Source organism: Nycticebus coucang, chromosome 17 (genome assembly GCF_027406575.1).
Source record: "Nycticebus coucang isolate mNycCou1 chromosome 17, mNycCou1.pri, whole genome shotgun sequence".
In the NCBI taxonomy this organism is placed as follows: domain Eukaryota; kingdom Metazoa; phylum Chordata; class Mammalia; order Primates; family Lorisidae; genus Nycticebus; species Nycticebus coucang.
Window position 1 is genome coordinate 55525342 of NC_069796.1, and position 24529 is coordinate 55549870.

Consider the following 24529-nt stretch of genomic DNA (forward strand, 5'->3'; position numbering starts at 1 on the left):
CTATTGTACAACTTCCGTACAAAATTGATAGTATTTACTCTCTGCAAGGCACTGTTCTAAGCACACTGTTCCATAGTAACTCCTTTAATCCTCAGAAACAAGTGTGTGAAATAGATACTATTACCTCCTTTTTCTTTTCTTTGAAGCAGTCTAACTTTGTCTCCCTCCATAGAGTGCTAAGGAGTCATAGGTAACAGCAACCTCAAACTCTTGGGCTTAAACGATTTTCTTGCCTCAGTCTTCCAAGCAGCTGGGACTACAGGCGCCTGCCACAACGCCCAGCTATTTTTTTTTAGAGACAAGGTCTTGTTCTGGCTCAAGCTGGTCTCAAACCTGTGAGCTCAGACAATCCACCCATCTTGGCCTCCCAGAGTGCTAGGATTATAGACATGAGCCACCATGCCCAGCCTATTAGCCTCTTTTTCATATGAAGGAAGTAAGGTATTATGGGGCCAAGTAACTTGCTAGTGGGCTGAAAACCCCATTTAATCTGCTATAATTAGGCTATATGGGCATATGACTAGTGTATGTGCCAGGGGACCTGCACTTAAAAGGGTCTTGTAGATGATGTGGTCAGTCGTGCTTGGGGTCTGTGGCCTTAACCTCTCCCTATGTGATTCTAATAATAGGCAGGATATGGGACAGCTGCCTCAGGAGACAGTGAGCTCCTGCCCTTGGAGATGTTGAAGCTGAGGCTGAATAACACTTTAGCAGGAATATGTTAAAGAGGCTTATGTGCTGGACAGGGGGAGGCTGGATCCTCCTGTCCTCCTTTAGACATCCTTTAGCATCTGACATCCTCCAAGCCCTGAGATTTTAGGATCCTGTAACATTTCCTTCTACAACTTTGCTGAAAGTCAGAAAATAAAGGAAACAGAACCTGAGGGAAATAGTCTAGTACATAGAATTTTGTGAGAAAGTGGCACAGTTCCCAAAGGAAGAAAATCCATGGAAAGGACAAGGAACCTGGAGACATTTCCTCAGTCTGCTGGCAATGGCACTGGGTTGCGGTCCCTTCAAAGCCCAGCACAGACCTATGTCTGTCCCCAGTGTCATCAGAAATGTCTGACCAGCCGCAGATAAATACAGGGAGCACTGCATGGGGCACGCCCTCTAGGTCTCTGAGCCTGCAGGCTCTGCCCATGGGTTACCAGGCACTACGGTAACTGTAAGCACTGTGCTTAGGGCAGGGTGGACAGGCCTTATTCGGAGACTTGGCAGTGTCTTGTCCTCTGAGGTCATAGTTTTTGCAGAGTCCTTCCCTGCCACCTGCAGAGCACAGCAGAGACTTACAGTTTCAGTACTAGGAAAGGACCTTAGAGGTTAATTACCCTGCTAGGAAGTTCTCAAACTCCGTTCTCTGAAGGCTGTGCGTGTGTGTGTGTGTGTGTGTGCGCGCGTGTGTGTGTGTGTGTGTGTGTTATGGAGGACAGGAGGACCCTCCAAACATTCCAGCATGGCTGTGCTATTAACTCATAATGTTGTGATCTTGAGCCAGTTATTTCATCTCTCTGCACCTGTTTCTGCCCCTGTAAAGAGAATATGAGAGAATGAATGTTAGTGCTGGACTTTAAAATGTTTATGTAGATACGCTCATTAATAACACAATTACAACTTGAACTTTCCCTTAGAAACAAAAACAATGTAACCTCAACATTTATACCCTCATATTAATCTGAAATTTAAAAAAAAGATAGCAGACTAAACAGAAAAAAAAACATAATCTGTACAGTGCTTCCAAAGAGCTTTCTGCGTATGCAATCTCACCAAATTGTCTTGACAACCAGAAGGTGATATGTAGCATTGCCCTCATTTTATTGATAAAGGAACTGAGGCTAACAGGCATGGAGGTAACAAAGCCAGGCCTAGAAGTTCACAATTTCATAATGGGGATCCTGTGTATTAATATTTTCTGAAAGTTTGTTCATTGTGCTGAGGACAGTTTGACATCTGCGTATGCCCCAGACCTGTCTTGTGCATGATCTTGTTTTACTGGGGCTCAGGGAGCCTTTGGGGTGCTCTGACTTAGGACTGCTCTAACTGGGGGGGACATGGGAAGGTGAGTCAAGTCCTGAGCCCTGAAGTTAAACCCCTGTATTCACCATTCCCACGTGTCCCTTACCAACTGTGTCACTTGGACAAATGACTTAACCTTTTGGCACCTGATTTTTCTCATGTGCGAAATAAGAACAATCATGGAACCTGCCACATCGAACTACTGTTACAAATTCCATGAGATAATAATCCCTGTCAAATACCTACCTCAATGCCTGATCTGATGCCTCTTAGCTGTCATTGTAACTGTTACTGTAATTATTAGCATTTTCACATTAAAAGTATCCATCTTCAAATGAATCACTTTCTATATTTTGGTCATTATACATTAAGCATGTTTTCAATAAACTTGTTTTAGGCTTAAAATTATACGCTTCTCTGATTTCTTTTTAGGATCTGTTAGAAGTGTTTTTAAAAGCTCTCCTTAAATTCACGGGGAGCCCCTGTAAATCCATTTGCAAGCAGATCCCATCACTAAAAACCCACAAAACACCTCGGTGAGAATGGAGGAGTCGGGATATAATTTATGGTGTTCACTTCTCACTGCCGTTTGGCATTTTGCAAACTGCCACTGCCATTAAACGTCACTTTTGAGTATTTATGATCCTGCGGTTGGAGCACTTTGATTCTCATAACAGAAACAGGGTCACATTTAGAAAATGTACCCTACGCTGAGCTGGAAAATGAGATCCCCCAGGATGGCTGATGGATGGGGCCACACGAGGGAAGCGTGGCTAGCCAGCCAGGCTGAGCTGTGTCCTTTCCACACACCCCAGTCAGAAGCTGTCTTTGTGTCTCAGACCTGGACTTTCTACTTGGCTCAAGAGCTGGGATAGATAGGTGTGTTGCTAAATACCAGACCATTTTCCACATGGATGCCCTTTACAGCCATGAGGTTGGCCAAGATAGAGCTAGGGTTTGGCAGGAATTCCTCTGTGGCCCTAAACTGATCCTTTGTGTCTCAGGTAGTGGGGAGAGTTTTGGATTTTGTCAGGGAGGAGGAAGCACCAACATACTCCCCTGACACCAGACATGACATTGTCTCCCACTTAGGGCCCCAGTTTGTCCTCTGTTGAATCAGAGGATTTGGGCTTAGTGAGCTCTGAGGACTGTTCTTCCAGCCCATCAGATCCCTTGATTCCTGTGAGGTGCTAAACTGCAAAATGATACAGGATTTTTGGGTAAGAGAAATTGAAGGTTTTCAGAGGAAGGGAGAAGCAGCATGTAAATTGCAAAAAAAAAAAAAAAAAAAAAAAAATTTTAGTGAAAATAATCACTGTGGCTGGGCACGGTGGCTCACACCTCTACTAAAAATTGAAAAATTAGTTGGGCATGGTGGTGGGCACCTATAGTCCCAGCTACTGGGGAGCTGAGGCAGGAGGATCACTTGAACCTAGGAGTTTGAGGTTGATGTGAGCTAGGGTGATGCCATGGCACTCTAGCTTGGGTAACAGAGTGGGACTTTATCTCAAAAAAAAAAAAAAAGAAAATTCATTGCAAATGGAAGGGAATATCATCTCCACCACTCTGAACCACATCAACGTGCTCATGGGACACTATTAACCAGGAGAGTCTGAGGTAAGGATTGTAGTCCTGACTCAGTCACCTCCTTGGGACCTTGGCCAGATCTCTTGGCTTCGTGGATTTATTTTTTTCTTCTGTAAAATCCCTCTAGGATACCACATTACATTAGGTCATCATCTCTTCTTGGCTGTGATGGCCTCTCAGATTTTCTTTGTTTTTCATGACCTTGACACTTTTGAGGTGTCCTGGTCAGGCACTTTTTAGAATCCACTGGGATTTGTCTGATGTTTTTCTGACACGTAGATGAGGGTTATGGAGTTTTCGGGAGGAAGACTGTGGAGATAAAGTGCCATTCTCATTGCAGCCTGTCTAGGGTACGTGACTTATCACTGTCGATGTTAACCTTGATCACCTGGCTGAGGGATTGCCTGTCAGATTTCTCTACCACAAAGTGACTCATTTTTTCTTCCTTTTCATACTACACTCTTTGGAAGAATATCACTGTAAACTCCTCTTTTGCTGAGGGCTTTTGGGGCCACTTATTTGTCTCAGGAAAGATTATTGGCTGGTGCCTTCATGCCTGGCATGGTGTTGGGCACGAGGGATGTGGAGAATACATAACACACGTCTTGTGCCCTGGAGGCACTTGGGGTCTAGGAGGCAACACAGACACATGTACAAGTAATCACAGCACCCCACGGTAAATGCAGTGAGAAGTTCCTATAGGTGTGTAAAGGAAGTCATCTCGCACCAGGCTTTCATATTTTATGTTTTTGTGCTTTAAATGAATTTTCCTAATGCCTTCTATTTCCTTCAAACATAAAGTTTTAAATGTTAATTAATAAAAAGAGGCTAGCTTATTTCCTTTCCCTACTCATCCTGAGACTCCTGGATATTATTATTTTTTAAGCATTTGCATAGCACTTTCTGTGTTGAAAGCATTTTTTAGTCATTAATTAGTAATCTACATTAATATGCAGATTGAATTAATCTATTTTAGGCAGAAGTTTGTCTTGAGGAAATAAAATAGCTTAAGTGTTATTCCTCCCCACCTGCGTCTTCTCTTTCTCCCCCTGCACTTTACCCTAGTCATTATTAGGATTATTGCTGTGATTATTAAATGCTGATTGAGCACCAAAAGTGTCGGTGGTGCTTCGAAGAACTCCAGGGAGGGTGAGTCCCTACACTCTGGACTCAGAGCTGCACAGAGGCGGCCGTTGGGATTCATTAGCACTCGGAAACTGAAATTGGCCTCATAAATAGTCATCCTCAGGAAACAGTTTCCACTCTCCTATTTCTATTTTAGTTGTACTAAGCTGAATTCCTCCTTGGCTCTGTTACTGTCTGAGGATGTTGGCTTTTACTTTCAAATAAAGTGTATCCCCCATGCCTTCCATTTATTGCACTCTTACTATGTACCAGGTGCTCAGCAAACATCATATTTGATTCACACCAACCTTATGGGGGAGACTCTGTTGTTTTCCTCCTTGTAGAGATGAGAAAGCTGGGGCTCAGTGAGGGGCAATCTCAAAGCTGGTAAATGTCATAGCTGGGATTTGAACTCTTAACCTTATAGCTCCAAAGCCCTCTCTCATGCCTCTCTTTAGCCCACCATCTAAGACCTACCCAGCCTCACTGCCCACTTTTCCCTGTATCATCACATCTTCCCTCCTCTTCTCATTGGTCTCAGGGGCAGAAGGCTTTCTGAGGATATTTCAGTTCAGCCTCATTATAACTTTGTAGGGCTGGTACTGTCTTTATTCCTTTTTTTACCATGAGGCTGGCTCAGGAGCCTTCTGCTGCAGCTGAAGGAGTTCTTTCTCCTCCCTTCTGTCTACATGTCCTTCTGTGCACAGCTCAGAGTCACCACCCTGGCAGCAAAGGCTGTATAAGGTCTCTGCCTTCATCAGCCATTTGTTGAACACCATTTATCAGCTTGTGCTTAGGTTACAGGTGTGAACATCCTATGCCTGCCGTCAAAGAACTCACATTCTACTGCAGGGAGAGAAGGCCTTGAGTTCTGGGTATCCCATTAATTGGGCATTTCTGTTTCTGGCTTTGTAGTAATAGATGTCTCTGTTGTCATAGCAGTTACTATGTGCCAGTCCTGCTCAGAGGTTGATAACCATGATCAGGATTCTTGTTTATTACTCATACCTTCCCTACTGAGTTTCTTGGTCTCCCTGTGTAACAGGTAAGGAAACTGAAGCTCTTAGAAGGCTGAATTGCTTGAGGAGAAACATTTAGGACTTGACAGAGCTGCTGTTCAAACCCAGATGTCTGGATCTAGAGATTCCTTTTTGAGTTACCTTGATTGCTTCCTTTGTAGCATTTCCCTTGTGTGTGTGTGCATGTATACACAAGATTACATTTACCATACATCAGGTGCAGGACTAGGTCAGTGGGGGACACATCCCTGTCCTTATTGGCTTGCCATCTGCTGGGGCGATAGACATAAAAGTAACCACCGTATGTGACGAAGTATTATAGATACTACTGGGGCAATTCCTGGTTCTGGGTGACCTTGGGAATGTCTTTTAACTTGTCTCAGCCCTAGTGTGCTCACCGATAAAATGGGGATAATAAAATCTATTTCCCAGGATTCTGATAAAGATAGAGGAGATGAAGTACATAAAGCACTTGATATGCATAGAGCCGATAAATAGTAGCACTTCCTGCAGAAGTGTTAGTGAGAATCTCGTTAGAGGCTGAGTACTCAGTAAGGGGTCAGCTCGACCCAGTCGTGTGGACTTCTCAATCTTTTGGTGTTAGATCTACAGTGAGATGCTTAAATATGTAAGGACATGGATTATTTCAGTTTTTGGTGTCTTGGGTAAAGAGTATGAACCTCCCTAGCACACAGAAGGCAGATAATATACGCAGCACCTAAAAATGTTCACTAATTGATTGAAAACAATTCTATTTTGTGTCTGGGAATATGGGGAAAAAATCATGCAGTGTTAGCTATAAGTGCTTTATTTAGGAATCTTGAGTGTTAACAAGAGTCCAGTTCTTGGATGAGGACAGAAAAATTCAAGGCTGAATACACCGAGGTGTATAAAACTAAGGAGAAGATGCTGTTTCACTGTGGTGCCCAACAGAGTTAGACCTGAGGTCAAGGCCTTCTTGGCCACTTCCTGGCTATATGATCTCATCTGTGGTTTGAAGGAAAAATACCTGCCTTGTAAGATTGTGGAGAGCAAATAAGGTAATGTTCAGAATGCATTTAGTGCAGCTCTCCAGTGTGGAGCACAGCTTAAATGGCGCAGAGTAGAGCAGTAAATGGCTAGAGGTGTTGCTTTGAGGGGCCCCTTGCTGCAATGTGGAGCCCCACAGAGTTCTACAGGACCGATGGTCTATTTCAGACTCCTATCATTCTTGCTTTTGACTGAGGTTTTTTTTCCTCTGAAAATGTCCATGGAAAGAATGTGCTCTTGCCAGTTAGATGAGGCCCCTCTGGAGAGGCCCTACCCCAGCCCATTCCTGGGGAATATGGGTTTGGGATTTGGCAATTCCTTAGAATGCTGGGCCCCAGCTTGTGGTTAGAATTACAGGATTAGCCAGGGAACAGTTCCTGAAATCTGTAAAGAAATGCAGGAGAATGGTAGATGGGATGTTGGGGGCAGAGAGCGAGATTTTCCTTTTTCTTTTTTCCACAGCAATATAATCTCATTGTAGAAAGTTTATAAAATAAAGATAAGTACAAACACAAAAGGAAAATTCCCAGTGATTATGACCATCCAGAGATAACGGCAGTTGCATTGTACATGTCTATTCACATTTTTACATGCAATTTATATATTCTTAAGGAGATTATAGAGAGATTTGTGTTAACAAGATTTTTTTCTTACATGTATCAAAACTTTACATTGTACTCCATACATATGTACAATTATTATATGTCTACTTAAAAAAATAAGCTTTTTTACTTAATATATTACAAATGACAATTATTGTATGTTAATAAATAGAGTTATGCATCATTATTTTTAAATACTGTATACTATTCCTGTTTGGGATGAACCCTCATTCTGGTGACCATTCCTATGTTACTGAGCATTTAGATTATTTCCAGTTTTGCATTATTACAAACAATACATGGTAGCTTGTCTGTCAGTTATTTCCTTAGTATATACCCTTAGAATCAGAATTGACTTAAGGCTTATTGAATAACTTACTTTTCCCCCGCTGCTACTTCCTGACTAGGCACAGGTGTTCAGGGAAGGATGCTGGATCTTGGGAACACACTTCTTACTCTGTCACCTTCACCATCTCACCCACAGTAATGCTTGGCCCTTCACAGCCACACAGGACTTTCTGTCCTTATCATATCTGAGCAGCTCTGTGAAGAGGGTAGGACAAGGTATCCCCATTTTGCAGATTAGAAAATTTAATCTCAAAGGACTTTCAAGTGACTTGCTCAAAGTTTCATATTTAAAAAAGAATAATTGGCTCGGCGTCTGTGGCTCAAGCAGCTAAGGCGCCAGCCACATACACCTGAGCTGTCCGATTCGAATCCAGCCCGGGCCCGCCAAACAACAATGACGGCTGCAACCAAAAAATAGCTGGGCATTGTGGTGGGCACCTGTAGTTCCAGCTACTTGGGAGGGGGAGGCAGGAGCTGGATGTTGCCGTGAGTTGTGATGCCACGGCCCTCTACCCAGGGTGACAGCTTGAGGCTCTGTCTCAAAAAAAAGAAAGAAAGAATAATTGGGCATGATGGCTCACGCTCTGTAATCCTAGCACTCAAGGAGCCTGTAGATCATCTGAGCAAGAGCAAGACCCAGTCTCTATAAAAAATAGCCAGGTGTTGGGGGGGCGCCTGTAGTCCCAGCTACTGGAGAGGCTGAAGCTTGAGCCCAAGAGTTTGAGGTTGCTGTGAGCTATGATGCCATAGCACTCTTCCTCAGGGCAACTGAATGAAACTTTGTCTCAAAAAATAACTAAATAAATAAAAAGAATAATTATTTGAGTCTTGATTCTGTTCTAATCATTATCTTTTTAGTGTTGATCCAGGCCCCCACAGAAGACCCATCTTGGGTGAGGGGGTACAGGTCATTTATGCAGCTCTCTGTCCCTCCTTAGACCTGCAGAGGCAGTGCCTCTCTGGGGGTAGCCAGAAAGCTGCATTTGAACAGGTTCTTAGGATGACCATTGCAGTTTGAAAATGGCTGATCTGAGCCTGGGCCCTTTGCACAACTGGCAGGTGTCTATTGTGTCCCCTGGCACTTTTCTTCTTCCTGTTGCTTTTGTGTTATGCTCTTTGAATACTTTTTGGTGCATCTCTGAGCGCTTTGGTTCCCACAAAACAGATGAAAAGTACAATATTTTTTGAGCAAATTACTTGACTCTTCCTGTTTCATTCCAGGTCCAGATTACATTTTTAGGGTTAATAATAATTGTGATCCCGTGGGGGCATAAACCCTTCCTGGAGAGGGTCTCAGTGGCTAAGCTAAAGCTCCTAAATCCCTGCTTCCTACCTGTCCCTCTCCTGAAAGCTCAGTGACTCTCGTCCCTTGTGGGATTATGCCCAATCACTCAGAACCCTCCCCTGTGTGACAATATGGTCCTAGCTTAACCTTGCCAACTTTGTCTGCTGGAAGTGTCTGTGTGTTCTGGCTCCCATCCCCTGCCCAGATGCCCAGATAGAACCTGTGCATTTCAGAAACCCCCTTATCTACTGGCCTCCTTGGAGCAGAATAGCTGCCACCTCTTAAAAGTGCTTCAGACTTGGGCGGCACCTGTGGCTCAAGGAGTAGGGCGCCAGTCCCATATGCCGGAGGTGGTGGGTTCAAACCCAGCCCCGGCCAAAAAAAAAAAAAAAGTGCTTCAGACTTGTCCAGTTCATTGTTTTCACCACTAGTTTCTTGTGCATTGTGGGTTTGTAATTTGTTCTATTTTGGCTTGTCTTTTGTTTCTGCAGAAACAAAAAGTTTAGTAAGTCACAACTTCAGAGAATTGGCTTGTGGAATTTTAACTTCAGGCAAGCTAACTCTGCGTGTGTCCCAGAGGGGTCCAGGTCCCTTAAGCCTCTGGAAGAATAGCAAGCTGTTTTAAACTCACACTAAGTTCACTTTGTGTGCTTGATGTAGGATATGTTTATTTCTAAATATTATCCTACAAGTCAGTTCTGTTAAGAACATAGACCTTGGAACTCAAGCAGATCTGGGTTCACATCATAGCTGTTTCACCTTAGGGCTGATAAATCACCTCCCTGTACCTCTTCTTCTTATCTGCAAAATGGGACAGTATCAGCACCCACCTTATAGTGAGCAAATGAAACCATGAAGGCGCTTAGTTGGATGCCTGGTTCACCCTTACTGTCATTGAAAATTTTAGTGTCACCATGTTATCCCCCTTTGAGAACAGGACTACTCTTTTCCTTTCTACTCCCCCTCTCTGAGCGCTTTGGTTCCCACAAAACAGATGAAAAGTACAATATTTTTTGAGCAAATTACTTGACTCTTCCTGTTTCATTCCAGGTCCTCTTTAACTTAGAACTGCTTGGCAAAACTATCTGGCTGTTTCTGGAGTCGTCAGCACCTTCCCACTTAAAATGTTCCCTCCTTTTGGAATTTAACCACTGGAAGCAAGATTGCGATATTGCATAGTGGTTAATAATGGTAGTCCAGGATTAGACTACGTGGGTTTGACTCCTGATTCTGCTATTTGGTAGCTGTGTAACCTTGGGCAATTTATTAACCACTCCTTGTCTTAGTTTTCTTATCCGCAAAATAGGGGCAATGATAGTTCTACCTTATGGAGTCCTTGTAAGGATTAAAATAGTTAATACAGTTAATTCCTTAAATAGTGCCTGTCACAGAGTAAGCACTCAACAAAAGTTGTTATTAAGTTGTTATATTCTCCCAGAGATCTTTCAGGAAAGGAGTGTTGCTGTATAAAGGCATTTCAAGAAGGTTGCTAGGAGAAGCTGGTCTCAAAGCTCTTGATTCTTCCTCTAAGCCATTGTTTGACATATATCATAAATTATTTCCCATCTCTTCATCCACAAGTGGCCTAACAAGCATTTAAATTCCTGAGATGTTAGAGCTCTAAAGGGTGCTTAGAGAACTTTTAGGCCATGACCCTCTGTAGCAGCCTGTATGGCTTTAAAGATTAGAGAAGCAAGAGTTATACTGGGAACAATCAGTAATTATAAGTAACACCTTGGGGAGAAATTTGGCTCTCCTAACAAGCATGAGAGTGCTCGCGAGACAAGAACATTAGTGAATTGGCATTCTCTATAGCTGTGGTATTGAGAGGCATGAGATCAGCCTTATATCAGGCTGGAGGAGAAGGCAGTTGGGAGTGTGCGCATTCTATCACAGCCCTGTTTACTCTCATGCTGTTGCTTCTCCTGCCTGTAGAACGCCAGCATGGCGTCTCTCTGCTGAAGACTAAGATCTATTCTAAGACTACTTCACCCTCAAAGACTATCTCTCTCTCCCTTCTGCTAAGATAAATAGCCCTCAGGCACCTAAGAACAATGTTACTGAGCGAGATAACAGCATAGTCCGCATCTGGAACACAGCTAGATAGGCTGGGCCAGAGACCAATAAGTGGCGTCCGCAAAGGGACCCCGACAGCCCTCATTTTACAAATGAAGGACAGAGGCCCAAGCAAGGAAGAAGCTCCCCCAGGTCACTCAGTGAGTGAGCAGCATCACCAGGAACCAGAAGCCAAGTCCGTACACAGGGCTTGGACCATGACAGCAAGCTCTTAGTTTTTATTGCCACATTCCACAAGCTGCAGGGGATGAGAAGGCTCAAAGGCTCATTTTTCATCCTAAACAGGAGCTTTGCCACACTGGGAATGGAATGGCCACCTGGCAATGGGTGGAGTGCATAGTTAGATCAGTTGCATGGCCTGCTTTTCTCCTTGTATAACCACAGCCACATTGATAACATGAATCATTTCAGGCCATGAGCACAGTAGCTCACACCTGTAATCCTAGCACTCTGAGAAACCAAGATAGGTGCATTGCTTGAGGTCAGGAGTTTAAGATTGCCCTAAGCAAGAGCAGGATACTGTCTCTACCAAAAAAAAAAAAAAAAAGAAGAAGAAAAATTACCCAGGTACAGTGGCATGCATCTATAGTCTCAGCTACTCAGGAAGCTGAGGCAGGAGGATGAGTTGAGCCCAAGAGTTTGAGGTTGCAGTGAGCTATGATGATGCCACTGCACTCTAGTCCCAGGTGACAGAGCAAGATCCTATCTCAAAAAAAAAAAAAAAAAAAAATTGTAGTAGCTCATGCTTGTAATCCCAGCACTCTGGGAGGCCAAGGAAGGTAGATTGCTTGAGCTCATGAGTTGGAGATCAGCCTGAGCAAAATCGAGACCCCGTATCCAAAAAATAGTCGAGTATTGTGGCCTATAGTCCCAGCTACTTGGGAGGCTGTGGCAAGAGGATCATTTGAACCCGAAGAATTTGAGGTTGCTGTGAGCTATGATGCCACAGCACTCTACTAAGAGCAAGAAAATGAGACTCTGTCTTAAAAACAAACCAAAAAATTATTCCAGCCTGCTTCAAAAGTAATATGGGATTCTAATATTTGAAGGGCTTTTTTTGGTGAGTAACAGAGTGGGTTTACTCTGTGACTTCAGAGGGTAGAGCTAGAACTGGGGAGATTGAGGGATTTTGGTATTTACCCATTTACTAAGTGAGTTAGACTGTTTTCTCTGTGCCAGGGAGAGTGCCCAGGATGTAGTGATAATCTAGCAGACAGCCAGGACGGCAGATGTGAAAACACATAAGCCCAGTCAAGTGGTAGAGGTGCTGTGAGAGCAGCCGGGGCTGGGGCCGGGGCCACAGCCTTAGAAGACACATAGCAGCCACTTCTTCCCAGAACCCGCTTCAGGACTGCCACTGCCTGACCATGTCCTGAACAGTGTCTGTGGGTTCAGTAGGCAGAGGGGTCTTGGGGCATACGAGGAAGAGGGAACAGAGCACAGCAGTGTGAAAAATCGGCTGTTTTATGGTCTTAAAAGTAGTTGGATGTGGAGCATGGGGTCAAGTGGGGGGACCCAGATGTAAGATACAGATGGGGTACTGATCACCAGGGCCTATGGGTTCTGGCTACAAGCTGGAATTGGACCCTGAAGATCCCCAAGGTGCCACTGCAGGGATTCTGGAAGCTTATTGCAGCAGAATAAGTTGCTAGGCTTAACAAATTCACTGGACTGTCAGCCTGGACAGCATACTGAAGGGGCACTAGAGAGCAGGAAACCTGTTTGAAGACTTCTGTGGCAGTGCGGGGATAAGAGGACAACCAGAACAAGAGCAGTGGTGGTGAGGGTGGGCAGGCAGAGACACAGATGAGAGGACGGAGGTGGGAGAGTCAAAGAAGTGGAGTGAGCACTCGCTCAGCACTCACCAGTTGGATATGGGGAGGCAGGGGCAAGTGAGGCTGAGGAGAGCCATGTGCCTGACCCCATGCTCAGCACCTGACATGGGTGATCTAATGTCGTCCTCACCGACGGGGACTGTCCCTGGAAACTTGCTATCCCCACATCAAAGCTGAGGACATTGGCTCAGAAAGATTAAGACTTGTCCACAGTGACACGATGGACAAGCCGTGTAGCCAGGATTTGAACCCTTGCTTGTAACTTGTGTCTCCCACCATCCCTTGGGTTTCAGGCTTAGGCCACAGAGTGAATGTGAGCACTTTTCTCTAATGCTGGTCAGATAGAGGAGTCAGGGGGGAAAGGCCACCTAATCTTATGGTCCCATATTAGGAATGGCAGAGTTTTAAGCTTCTGGCTCCAGATAAGTTCCTGGGATATATGCAGAAATACTAGAAATGGTTAAGAAGTGTTTTGAAATAGCTCACAGTAGCTTTGCAGCTTTGCCTCCTTTTCAGATGCAGTGGAAACAGCACTAGACTGAGACTCTAACCCAGCTTTTAGTTTAGTCTCTGCTACTTTCTAATGATTTGATCCTAGGTAGGTCACTTCAAATCCCCGGGCCTGACATATGAGGTTCTTATTCTGGTTTTGATGTGGGCTTGTTTGAACACAGAGATCTGCCCCCCAACCCCAGAGTTCTGATTCAGTAGGCCTGGGGTAAAGCCCAAGAACTCGCATTTCTAATAAGTTTGTAGGGGATGCTAATGCTGCTGGCCTGGACACTGCACTTTAAGAACCACTGCCCAAGGTGCTCTCTCTGTACCCTTTCAGCATGTGGGCTCCTTTCCAGCAGGCAGAGACACACCAGGCATATGCTCACACCAGTATTAATACCGAAGGACATTCAGTCCAAGGCAAAGAAAAAGCATTACACAAACAAAAGGGTGGCACTTTGTAATGACAACAAGGCACAATCCATCCTGCCCTTCTATTCCCTTCTCTTTTTTTATCCTGTCTCTATGACCAGTGATGCAAAGCCAGACCCTCCCCGAGTAATGTGTTTCCCTGTGTGGGTTTTTGGATGAATGAGTCTGTGAAGGAGCAGTACAAACCAGCCATCATCAGGGCCAAGACACCTGCTCTGACCCGTTGATGGATTGAAGACACCCAAGTTAAACACAAACTCCCCAGATCACAGGAGCTCACCAGCTTGAGAGAGAAAACTAGGAGAGGAAACTCATCCTAGAGTAGTGGATAGAGCTACCCTTCCTCCTGGATCCCAGAGGCCTATGGCCTGATTATTACATTTGGGTGAGTGGAGGAAAAGTAGCTCTTTCTTGGTCCCCCACAGATCACCCATTTTGGTCTCCTTGCCCTTCAGGCGCATAGATGGGATGTTTTTTCCTGATCACACTTCAGGCATCTCCCTGCGACCCTGTGCCAGAAATCTGATGAAGAAATTCCAGGGAGACAAATGGAGATTACATGGAAATCAATCATGCGCAGCTGGTGTTCTCTGCAGGCAACTGTTCAATTTTATTTCCTTTTCATTTTTCTCCCCGTTCCTGGGGATCAACTCCTTTAAGAGCTTGACACCAGCTAGACTTGTGTGATTAAGTGGTAAACTTAAGATGGCTGTTGGAGCCCTCTGTGTGCTTCTGCAGAACTGGGAGATTGTTCAGGGCAACTAATGGGTCATGAGTCCTCTGGATTACTGATGGCATGGGGAATAAAGGCATTTTCATCTTTATTTCTTACAGTCTCACCTCTAAATGTTTTAGGTGGGCTTTTAAATTACTCTCCCATAATGCCCATGTATAATTTTGGCTGCTTTAGCTATAAGTAATGACAGACCCAACTGATGTAAATGTTATGAAGATTTATTATTTCATATAACAAGAACCTTGACAGAAAGGTGACTGTGGGGTTAATTCATCCATTGGCTCAGTTACATCATATGAGATTCATATCTGTGCCATCTTTCTTTTCTGCAATTCTCAGCATGTTCTCCACAGGTTAAAGCTTCTCATTGTGCCAAGATGACTGCTGTAGCTCCAGCCATCACAAGCTGACACAGAAACCTGCAGGATGAATAATGGTACAAAAGCAGAGTTCTGTTAAGAAGGAGAAAGGGGTTGGAATAAGAAATACCCACTCAGGCTCAGCACCTGTAGCTCAGAGGCTAGCGTGCCAGCCACATACACAAGGGCTGGCAGGTTCAAACCAAGCCTGGGGCCTGCCAAACAATAATGACAACTACCAGAAAAAAAAAAATAGCTGGGCGTTATGGCAGGCGCCTGTAGTCCCAGGTACTTGGGAGGCTGAGGCAAGAGAATCTCATAAGCCCAAGAGTTTGAGGTTGCTGTGAGCTATGATGCCATAGCACTCTACTGAGGGCAACATGGTGGGATTCTGTCTCAAAAACAAACAAGCAAAAAAAGAAATACCCACTAAGATGGCTCGATCTAGGTATTGATCCTTGTTATTTATATTTTCTCTTCTGCCTAAGAGATTAAGAACAAACACCTTGCAAATTAATACAGCCTCTTGGAGAAGAAATATGGATAGTATTTCTAGAAATAGTTCTCAAAGAACTAAAAGTGGACCTTCCACTTGATCTCACAATCCTATTACTAGGTGATCTACCCAGAAGAAAAAAAATCATTTTACCATAAGGACATTGTTACTAGAATGTTTATCACACTTCAGTTCACTATCACCAAGGTGTAGAATCAACCCAAGTGCCCATTAACCCTAAATGTATTAACAAACTGGTATATTTATACTGTGGAATACTATTCGGCTATAAAGAAAGATGGAGATTTTATATCTTTTCGTATTAACCTGCATAGAGTCAGAGAACATTCTACCCAGTAAAGTATCACAAGAATGGAAAAGCAAGTATTCGGTTTACTCAATACTAATAAGAACCAGTAGGTGAACAAATTACGGGCCCACACAAGAAAAAACACGATTAAACTCAAGTGAGGGTAAGGGGAGGAGGGAGGAGGATTGGTAAGCTCTCTCCTAAAAGGCACGGTGTAAGGGTATATGGCACACATCCCGGGTGAGCGGCACAACTATAACGTGGACTGTACCTAACAAATGCAAACAATGCAACCTAATTGTCTGTACTCTCATATTAATCTAAAATCAAAAATAATAATTTTAAAAAGAATAAACACCTTGTCTTGATACAATGAAATTTCCACAGTATGCCCTCAATTTACGTTTCCTAGCATATAGCCACTGGGCAGCTAAACAGGATCACTTGCCATGGCCAGAATCGGCCACACATCTCATTTCTGCCTCTTTCCCTTGCATAGGCTATGCCTTTTATCAGAAATACAATTTGTTTGTGATCCCTGTGTCTCAACACTAAACATGTCAAGATACAGAAAGCTATACAAAAGAGCTGTAAACTTAATTATTATAAGACAAACCCTTTGTGGCCACCACCAGCCAACAAGGAGAACACAGCCAGTTCCTTCAGAAACCGTTTTTCTTCTTCTTTTTTTTTTCTTTTTTGAGACAGACTCTCACTCTGGTGCCTAAGCCACAGTGCCATGATGTCAGCATAGTTCACAGCAATCTCGAAGTCCTGGGTTCAAGTGACCCTCCTGCCTCAGCCTCCCAAGTAGCTGAGACTACAGGTGCCAGCCACTATGCCTAACTAATTTTTCTATTTTTAGTAGAGACAGGGTCTCGCTCTTTATTAGACTAGTCTTGAGCTCCTGAGCTCAGCAGTTCTCCCACCTTTGGCCTCCCAGAGTGCTAGGCTTACAGGTGTGAGCCACCATGCCTGGCCCAGAAAGCACTTCTTATGCCCTATGGGATCACAGTTCCTTTTCTCCCCTTGATAGTAGCCTTATTTTTATAGCAGTCACTTCCTTTCATTTTAAAAACAGATTTATCACCCAAGTATGCACCCTTGATAGTTTAGTCTTACCCATTTTTTTTTTTTGCAGTTTTTGGCCTGGACTGGGTTTGAACCTGCCACCTCTGGCATATGGGGCCGGTGCCCTACTCCTTTGAGCCACAGGCGCCGCCCAGTCTTACCCATTTTTTAATGTGATATTTGTCTTTTGAGAAACCAAGGCCTATCAAATTTCCCTGTGTGGATTTTGCTGATTGCACACTTAACGGTTCAGGTTAACGTATTCCTTAGTTTTCTTTATTTTTTGCAAATTGGCATCTGGATCCAGAGACTCGATCAGACTGATGTTGATCCTTCTGATGATGCAATGCTTCTTTCTATATCAGGAGGCACATAATGTCTTGTGGTGTTCTACTTCTCTCATTTCTTTTTCTTTTTATTCAGTGAGAGTCTCTTCAGGTTGGATCCTGAGTCCTTATGACATGACCTCAGTGGTCTTTGCTAATGTCTCTGCTCCCTGCTATGTTGAGATGCTCTGGATCCATCTGGCGTATTTCCTACCCCACACATAGGATCAGTCATTGTTCCAAGAAGTTGCTTGGTTTCTTTTAGTGGGAAATAGTGTTTTAAGACCGCAAAATGGATACTAAGGTTGCTGTTTGCTTCAGGGCTTGTTCCATGCTTTTTCACTGGATAGTAATAGGAGATGATAAATATGTTTATATTTGTATTTTATTTATATTTACAGATAAAATATAGGGTGGCACCTGTGGCTCAAAGGAGTAGGGTGCCGGCCCCATATACCGGAGGTGGTGGGTTCAAACCCAGCCCTGGCCAAAAAAAAAAAAAGATAAAATATACCTATGAATTCATAAACATGTTTACTTTAAATTTAAGACTATAATTTATTATTTTTACTCTATTACATCCCTGGAACTTCTTTCTTCCTATCAAAGACTCTGATTTTCAAGGACACCAGAGATAGTAGAAATAGACTCTTATCTTATCCCATATTACACACACAACAACATTAATATTACCACCAATATGATTACCAAAAAAACCACTAAAAAGTATTGTTTGTATATGATCTCCCTTTCTCCTCCATTGTTTAAATAGTTGTCCTCTGTCTGTGTTATGCAACTCTGTCCCTCTTAACTCTCACTACATTTTTTTTGGAAACAGAGTCTCACTTTCTTGCTGTCTTGTCATAGCTCACAGCAACCTCAAAGTCTTGGGTCTCTTTCTTCAGCCTCCCAAGTAGCTGGGACTACAGGCGCCCACCACAACACCCAACTATTTTCTGTTGCAGTTGTCATTGTTGTTTAGCAGGCCCGGGCAGATTCTCTCAGTCGGTTCTGTCCTTGAACCAGTCCCTAATAAGGAAAATAGGACCACCAAGATATCATATCTTGCAGCATTTTGTTAAATTCTTCTAATTTTTAAATAACAAGTTGCAGTTTGATCTGTTTTGTGAGCACATCTTTCATTTCTATGGGAATGCTGTTCTGCTTCCAATTCTTTTTTTTTATTCTTTTTTTTATTATTAAATCATAGCTGTGTGCATTAATGCGATCATGGGGCACCATACACTGGTTTCATAGACCGTTTGACACATTTTCATCACAATGGTTAACATAGCCTTCCTGGCATTTTCTTAGTTATTGTGTTAAGACATTTACATTCTACATTTACTAAGTTTCATATATACCCTTGTAAGATGCACCGCAGGTGTAATCCCACCAATCACCATCCCCCAATTCTTTTTTAAAATAACCATTTAGTATGGGATCTGACATCAACAGACTAGATGCTCTGTCTTTTGATGAAATTGGTTTTCTTGAGCTTTCTCAATAAGGTGAGATTCAGGAAAGCTTCTCTAACTCGGCAGAACCTCCTCTTCTGTTTTTGTGTAGTGTTAAAAAACATGGTGGCTTGCTTTCTTAGGTTTCCTGGCTGTTTCTGTGTCCCACTTGTATCTAAAACGTCCCTTTCCTTTGTCTCTGTCGCTCCTGTGCTGCTCAGTTGGGACTTCCTCTTTGCAATTTCCCCTCAGGGCAGGTCTTGGTCTGGCCTGGCAGACCAGCTTTATGGGGCTAGACATTCCCAGTCCCTTGGATCAGCCTTACTGTAGACCTCTTAAACTTACCTATTGCTATAGCTCAGCTTGGGCTACAGTTCTCACCTTGGCCAAAAGGCCTTCTCATCGTGCTCTCTCAGTGAACACCTGCTGGCTATATAGCGTTCTGTGCTCAGGACTGGCAGCCACTGTTCCCTTGCTTCCTGTTTCTTCCTGTGCACTCTGATAACGTGCAAGCCTCTTGGCTGATGGTGATTTGCTCTCATCCACTTGTATTTCTGGGTTCATGGGGATGCCTTGTTAGCAAATTCACTTGCCTGTGTTGTTTCATGGGTTTGAAGAACTGTTTTGTTTGCACCTGTCATCATTCTTCCTCACCCCTTTAATTCCTCCAGTGTCTTTTACATACATAGTAGATGCTCATAAATATTGACATCGTGCTGAAGAATCATTCTTGTTGGCAGAAAATATTTACATGGAGATATTTTGTTTTATGCAGCCCTTTTGGTCTCAGAATTCCTATAGGGTTTTTTCTGTTTTCAGCTAACCTAATAAAATAATGAATTCCCAAAAGAGGGATAACATCAAATTAGGATTTTTTTAACTGCTATCAATACTTCTTTGAAAAAAGTATATAGCCCTAGGAAGGACAGTATTAATAATTTTTTTTATATCAAGTGATCACTCTGAACAATTGATAATAATTTTCTGAAGCATTATATTAAGAACGCATCTAAGGCCACATCACAGCTCACTGGGTACATAAATTATCATGCTTTAGGCTGCAAGTAACCCAATAAAACCCAATTTGAAATGACTGAAACAATGAGAGATTTAATATATTAAAATAACAAGTTCAGGAGCAGAGCAGCTTCAAAGCTGGTTAATTTAGCAACTCAATGATGTCATCAGGGACCTGGTCCTTCCCATCTTTCTTGACAGTCATCCTCAGCATTGTTTGCTTTTTTTCCTTTAGAGGTACAAGATTTCTGCAGGCTCGGAGAAGACAGTATTTTTTTCTTTGTTACCTTTTCATCAGTAAAGAAATCCTTTCCCCAACTCCTGTCTCTGACCTCAACAGACTCTCTCAATTGGTTCTGTCCTTGAACCAGTTCCTAATAAGGAAAATAGGATCAGCAGGATCGACACAGACTCATGAAGGCATATCTCTCAATTATATGAGGGAAATCTGATACCTCTGTCAAAATCAAGGCTGCGCTAGCATGGCAATAGGAGACAACGGCTGCTGGGAAAGCAGTTATGGTGCTCGCTATAATGAGAAGGAGTGTCATGATTGATTAACTGCATCTGTCATGGGCATAGATAGGACCTCCGCCAACTCAGCTCTTGCCAACTTCTGCCACTTGGGAACACAGGGCTGTGCTTGCCAGGTCCCCTGGTTATTTGAGAGAAGCTAAACATGGGATTTTTTTTTTTTATTGTTTCATATTTTATTTACAGCTTAATATAAGGGTACATATGATTAGGTTACTTTGATTGCATTGGTGAGGTAGAGTCCAAGTTGTAGTTGAATCCTTCACCCAGGAAGTGTGACATACACCTCCACATTGTACCCATTAGATGAGAGCTTAGCAAGCACCCTCCCCTAACCCCTCCACCAGTTCTTGAATTTTAATTGTGTTTTCCTCTGATATGGGTTCATCTACTAATTTCATATTAATATTGAGTGCATTGGGTTCTTAACTTTTTCATTCTTATGACACTTTAGTTATGTGGATGTTCTTCAAATCATTCCAGGTAAATACAGAGGATGTAAAGTCTCCATCTGTCTTTATGGCTGAATAGTTTTCCATAGTATGTACATAAGACAGTTTATTTCTCCATTCATGGGTTGATGGGCCTGGGGTTGTTTCTATATCTTTTTATTTTGAATGGAGCTGCTATAAACATTCAAGTGCAAATGTCCTTAGAGTAAAATTATTATTATTTTTCTTTCAGGTACATACATAGTAATGAGATTGTAGGATCAAATGTAAGGTCTTGAAAATACAAGTCCAAATTGTGTCTCAGTGGGGGCTAAAATCAAGGTGTTATTAGGGCTGCATTCCTCCTGTAAGCCACAGGAGACGAATGCCTTCCTTGCCTTGTCTGGCAGCCAATCACCTGCTTTCCTTGCCTTGCATCCCCCTTCCTCCATCTTCAACAACAGCATCTTCAAATCTCTCTCTCTGACTCATACTCAATCTTCTTACCTCCTCACTTGGACTCTTTTTTTTTATTATTATTACATATACATGTGTTTATTAGGTTTCCATGTTTTGCCTTCACAAAATTAAAAAGGCTTAAAATTTAATAACAATAACAATGTTTAAGATAAGGACTAGAAACAAAAACCTCATAAAGAACGAACAAACATAAATCACTTTCAGAAAAGGAATCAGACAGTTGCTACATCAAAATATTAAACAACAACAGTAATAATAATGCAAAGAAAGTAACATTCACATTGTCAAATAAGAATAGGTCTATTATAGAATGCTTTGACTCTGAGATTCAGTATGGAGTCATCAATTACCTTCTTATTTTTTTTTTAAGTCTCAAAAAATAGACAACTAATATTTATAAATAAAAGTAAAAGATAATTTCGAAAAACAGATCATGCCAAATCTTATAGACAAGAGAAAAAGAAGAAATGCTTCAAAATCATTCTACTTGATCTGGATATACCTGATATTAAAATTGGAGAAAATATATTATCACAAAGGGGAAATTACAAACATATATCACTTATAAATGAGGATGCAATATCCTAAAAAACATTAACAAGTTGAATTAAAAATTAATGTTTAAGTAATGTACCTTGGTCAAAATTAAATCCAATTTATGTGAAAATTAGTCACTATTTTATTTTCTTTTCTTGTTTTTTTTTTTTCTTCTTCTTTTCCTTTCCCTCACCCCCTCCCTTCTTCTCTGTCTGGTCTCCCCTTTCCCCATGCCCCACCATGTCATTAATTGTCTTCATATCAAAATTGAATACATAGGATTCATACTTCTCCATTCCTGTGATGCTTCACTAAGAAAAATGTGTTCCACCTCCATCCAGATTAGTACAAATGCTGCAAAAATCTCCATTTTTTTTATGGCTAAATAATATTCTATGGTATATATATACCACAGCTTACCAATCCATTCCTGGGTTGAAGGACATTTAGGTTGTTTCCACATTTTGGCAATTGTAAATTGGGCTGCAATAAACAGCCTAGTACAAGTGTCTTTATAATAAAACGTATTTTTTCCTTCTGGATAGATGCCCAGTAATGGGATTGCAGGATCAAACGGGAGGTCTAGGTTCTAGACTGAGTTCTTTGAGGTTTCTCCATACTTTCTTCCAAAAAGGTTGTATTAGTTTGCAGTCCCACCAGCAGTGTAAAAGTGTTCCTTCTCTCCACATCCGTGCCAGCATCTGCAGTTTTGAGATTTTGTGATATAGGCCATTCTCACTGGGGTTAGGTGATATCTCAGTGTGGTTTTAATTTGCATTTCTCTAATAATTAGGGATGATGAGCATTTTTTCATATGTTTGCTAGCCATTCGTCTGTTGTCTTTAGAGAAGATTCTATTCATCTCTCTTCCACATTGATGTATGGGATTGTTGGTTTTTTTCTTGTAGATTAATTGAAGTTCTGTATAGATCCTGGTTATTAAGCATTTGTCTGATTCAAAATATGCAAATATCCTTTCCCATTGGGTAGGTTGTCTATTTGCTTTGGTTGTTGTCTACTTGGCTATACAGAAGCTTTTCAGTTTAATTAAATCCCATTTGTTTATTATCGCTGTTGTTGCTATTGCCATGGCAGTCTTCCTCATAAAGTCTTTCCCCAAGCCAATATCCTCCAGTGTTTTTCCTATGCTTTCTTTGAGGATTTTTATTGTTTCATGCCTTAAATTTAAGTCCTTTATCCATCTTGAATCAATTTTTGTGAGTGGAGAAAGGTACGGATCCAGTTTCAGTCTTTTACATGTGGATATCCAGTTCTCCTAGCACCATTTATTGAATAGGGAGTCTTTCCGCCAGTGAACGCTCTTGTTTGGTTTATCAAAGATTAGGTGGCTGTAAGATGTTGGTTTCATTTCCTGGTTGTTTATTTGATTCCAAATGTCTATATCTCTATTTTTGTGCCAGTACCATGCTGTCTTGACCACTATGGCCTTGTAATAGAGCCTAAAATCTGGTATGGTGATACCCCTGGCTTTGTTTTTGTTACTAAGAACTGCCTTAGCTATACAAAGTTTTTTTTTTTGTTGTTTGTTTGTTTTTTTTTGTAGAGACAGAGTCTCACTTTATGGCCCTCGGTAGAGTGCCGTGGCCTCACACAGCTCACAGCAACCTCCAACTCCTGGGCTTAAGCGATTCTCTTGCCTCAGCCTCCCAAGTAGCTGGGACTACAGGCGCCCGCCACAACACCCAGCTATTTTTTGGTTGCAGTTCAGCCGGGGCCGGGTTTGAACCCGCCACCCTCGGTATATGGGGCCGGCGCCTTACCCACTGAGCCACAGGCGCCGCCCTATACAAAGTTTTTTATGGTTCCATACAAAATGCAGAATCATTTTTTCCAAGACTTGAAAGTAGGATGTTGGTATTTTAATAGGGATGGCATTGAATTGGTAAATTGCTCTGGGAAGTATAGGCATTTTAATAATGTTGATTCTTCCCAGCCATGAACATGGTATGTTCTTCCATTTGTTAATGTCTTCTTCTATATCCTTTCTTAGGGTTTCATAATTTTCTTTATAGGAGTCCTTCATCTCTTTGTTAGGTGTATTCCTGAGCATTTCATTTTCTTTGGGGCTATGGTGAAAGGAGTTGAGTCCTTAATTAACCTCTCATCTTGGCTGTTGTTGGCATATATAAAGGCAACTGACTTGTGGACATTGATTTTTATATCCTGAGTATTACTGTATTTTTTGATGACTTCCAAGAGTCTTGTGGGTGATTGCAAAAAGGGAGAGTTTGACCTCCTCTGCTCCCATTCGGATGCCCTTTATTTTCTTGTCTTGTCTAATTGTATTGGCTGAAATTTCCAGGACTATGTTGAATAGTAATGGTGACAGAGGACAACCTTGTCTAGTTCCAGTTCTAAGAGGAAAAGCTTTCAGTTTTACTCCATTCAGTAAAATGTTAGCTGTGGTGAACATTGGATCTTTAAGAGAACTTTCCAGATTTTTAAATGTTGGCTATTTATGTTGTTTTTTGTTTAAATACTGTGTGTGGTCCCTTGAAGACAGACGGTGACCTCAGACCTGCAGTTTTTGAGACCTATTTTAATTGGTTGATTTTTCATTTGGTTTCATTTCTTTTCATTACCTTTTTCCATTCATTTTACTCATTTATTTATTATTTTGTATCATCAGCAAGTAGGGTTTTTTGGGGGTGTCACAGGAGCCAACTTTTAAAAACGTAATGCCAGATAAGCCCCCAGAAGGTTTATAAGATGAATACAGTTGTGTTCTTAAATGTTAAGAATAAGACTCGCCTGAGCGACAGTGAGACCCCGACTTGTGAAAAAAATGGAAAAACCCAGCTGGGCGCCACAGCGAGTGCCTGTAATCCCAGCGACTTCCGGAGGCTGAGGCCACGGGGTGCCCGCAGCCCGAGTCTGAGGTTATGGTGAGCTACCACGCCCACTG

General features: G+C 42.3%; 1 protein-coding gene across 2 annotated transcripts in view; it reads left to right on the top strand.

The window, feature by feature from the left end:
* The window catches only part of GALNT10 (polypeptide N-acetylgalactosaminyltransferase 10), a 286117-nt gene that overhangs the window by 58165 nt on the left and 203423 nt on the right, over positions 1-24529 (top strand). The window lies entirely within an intron of this gene.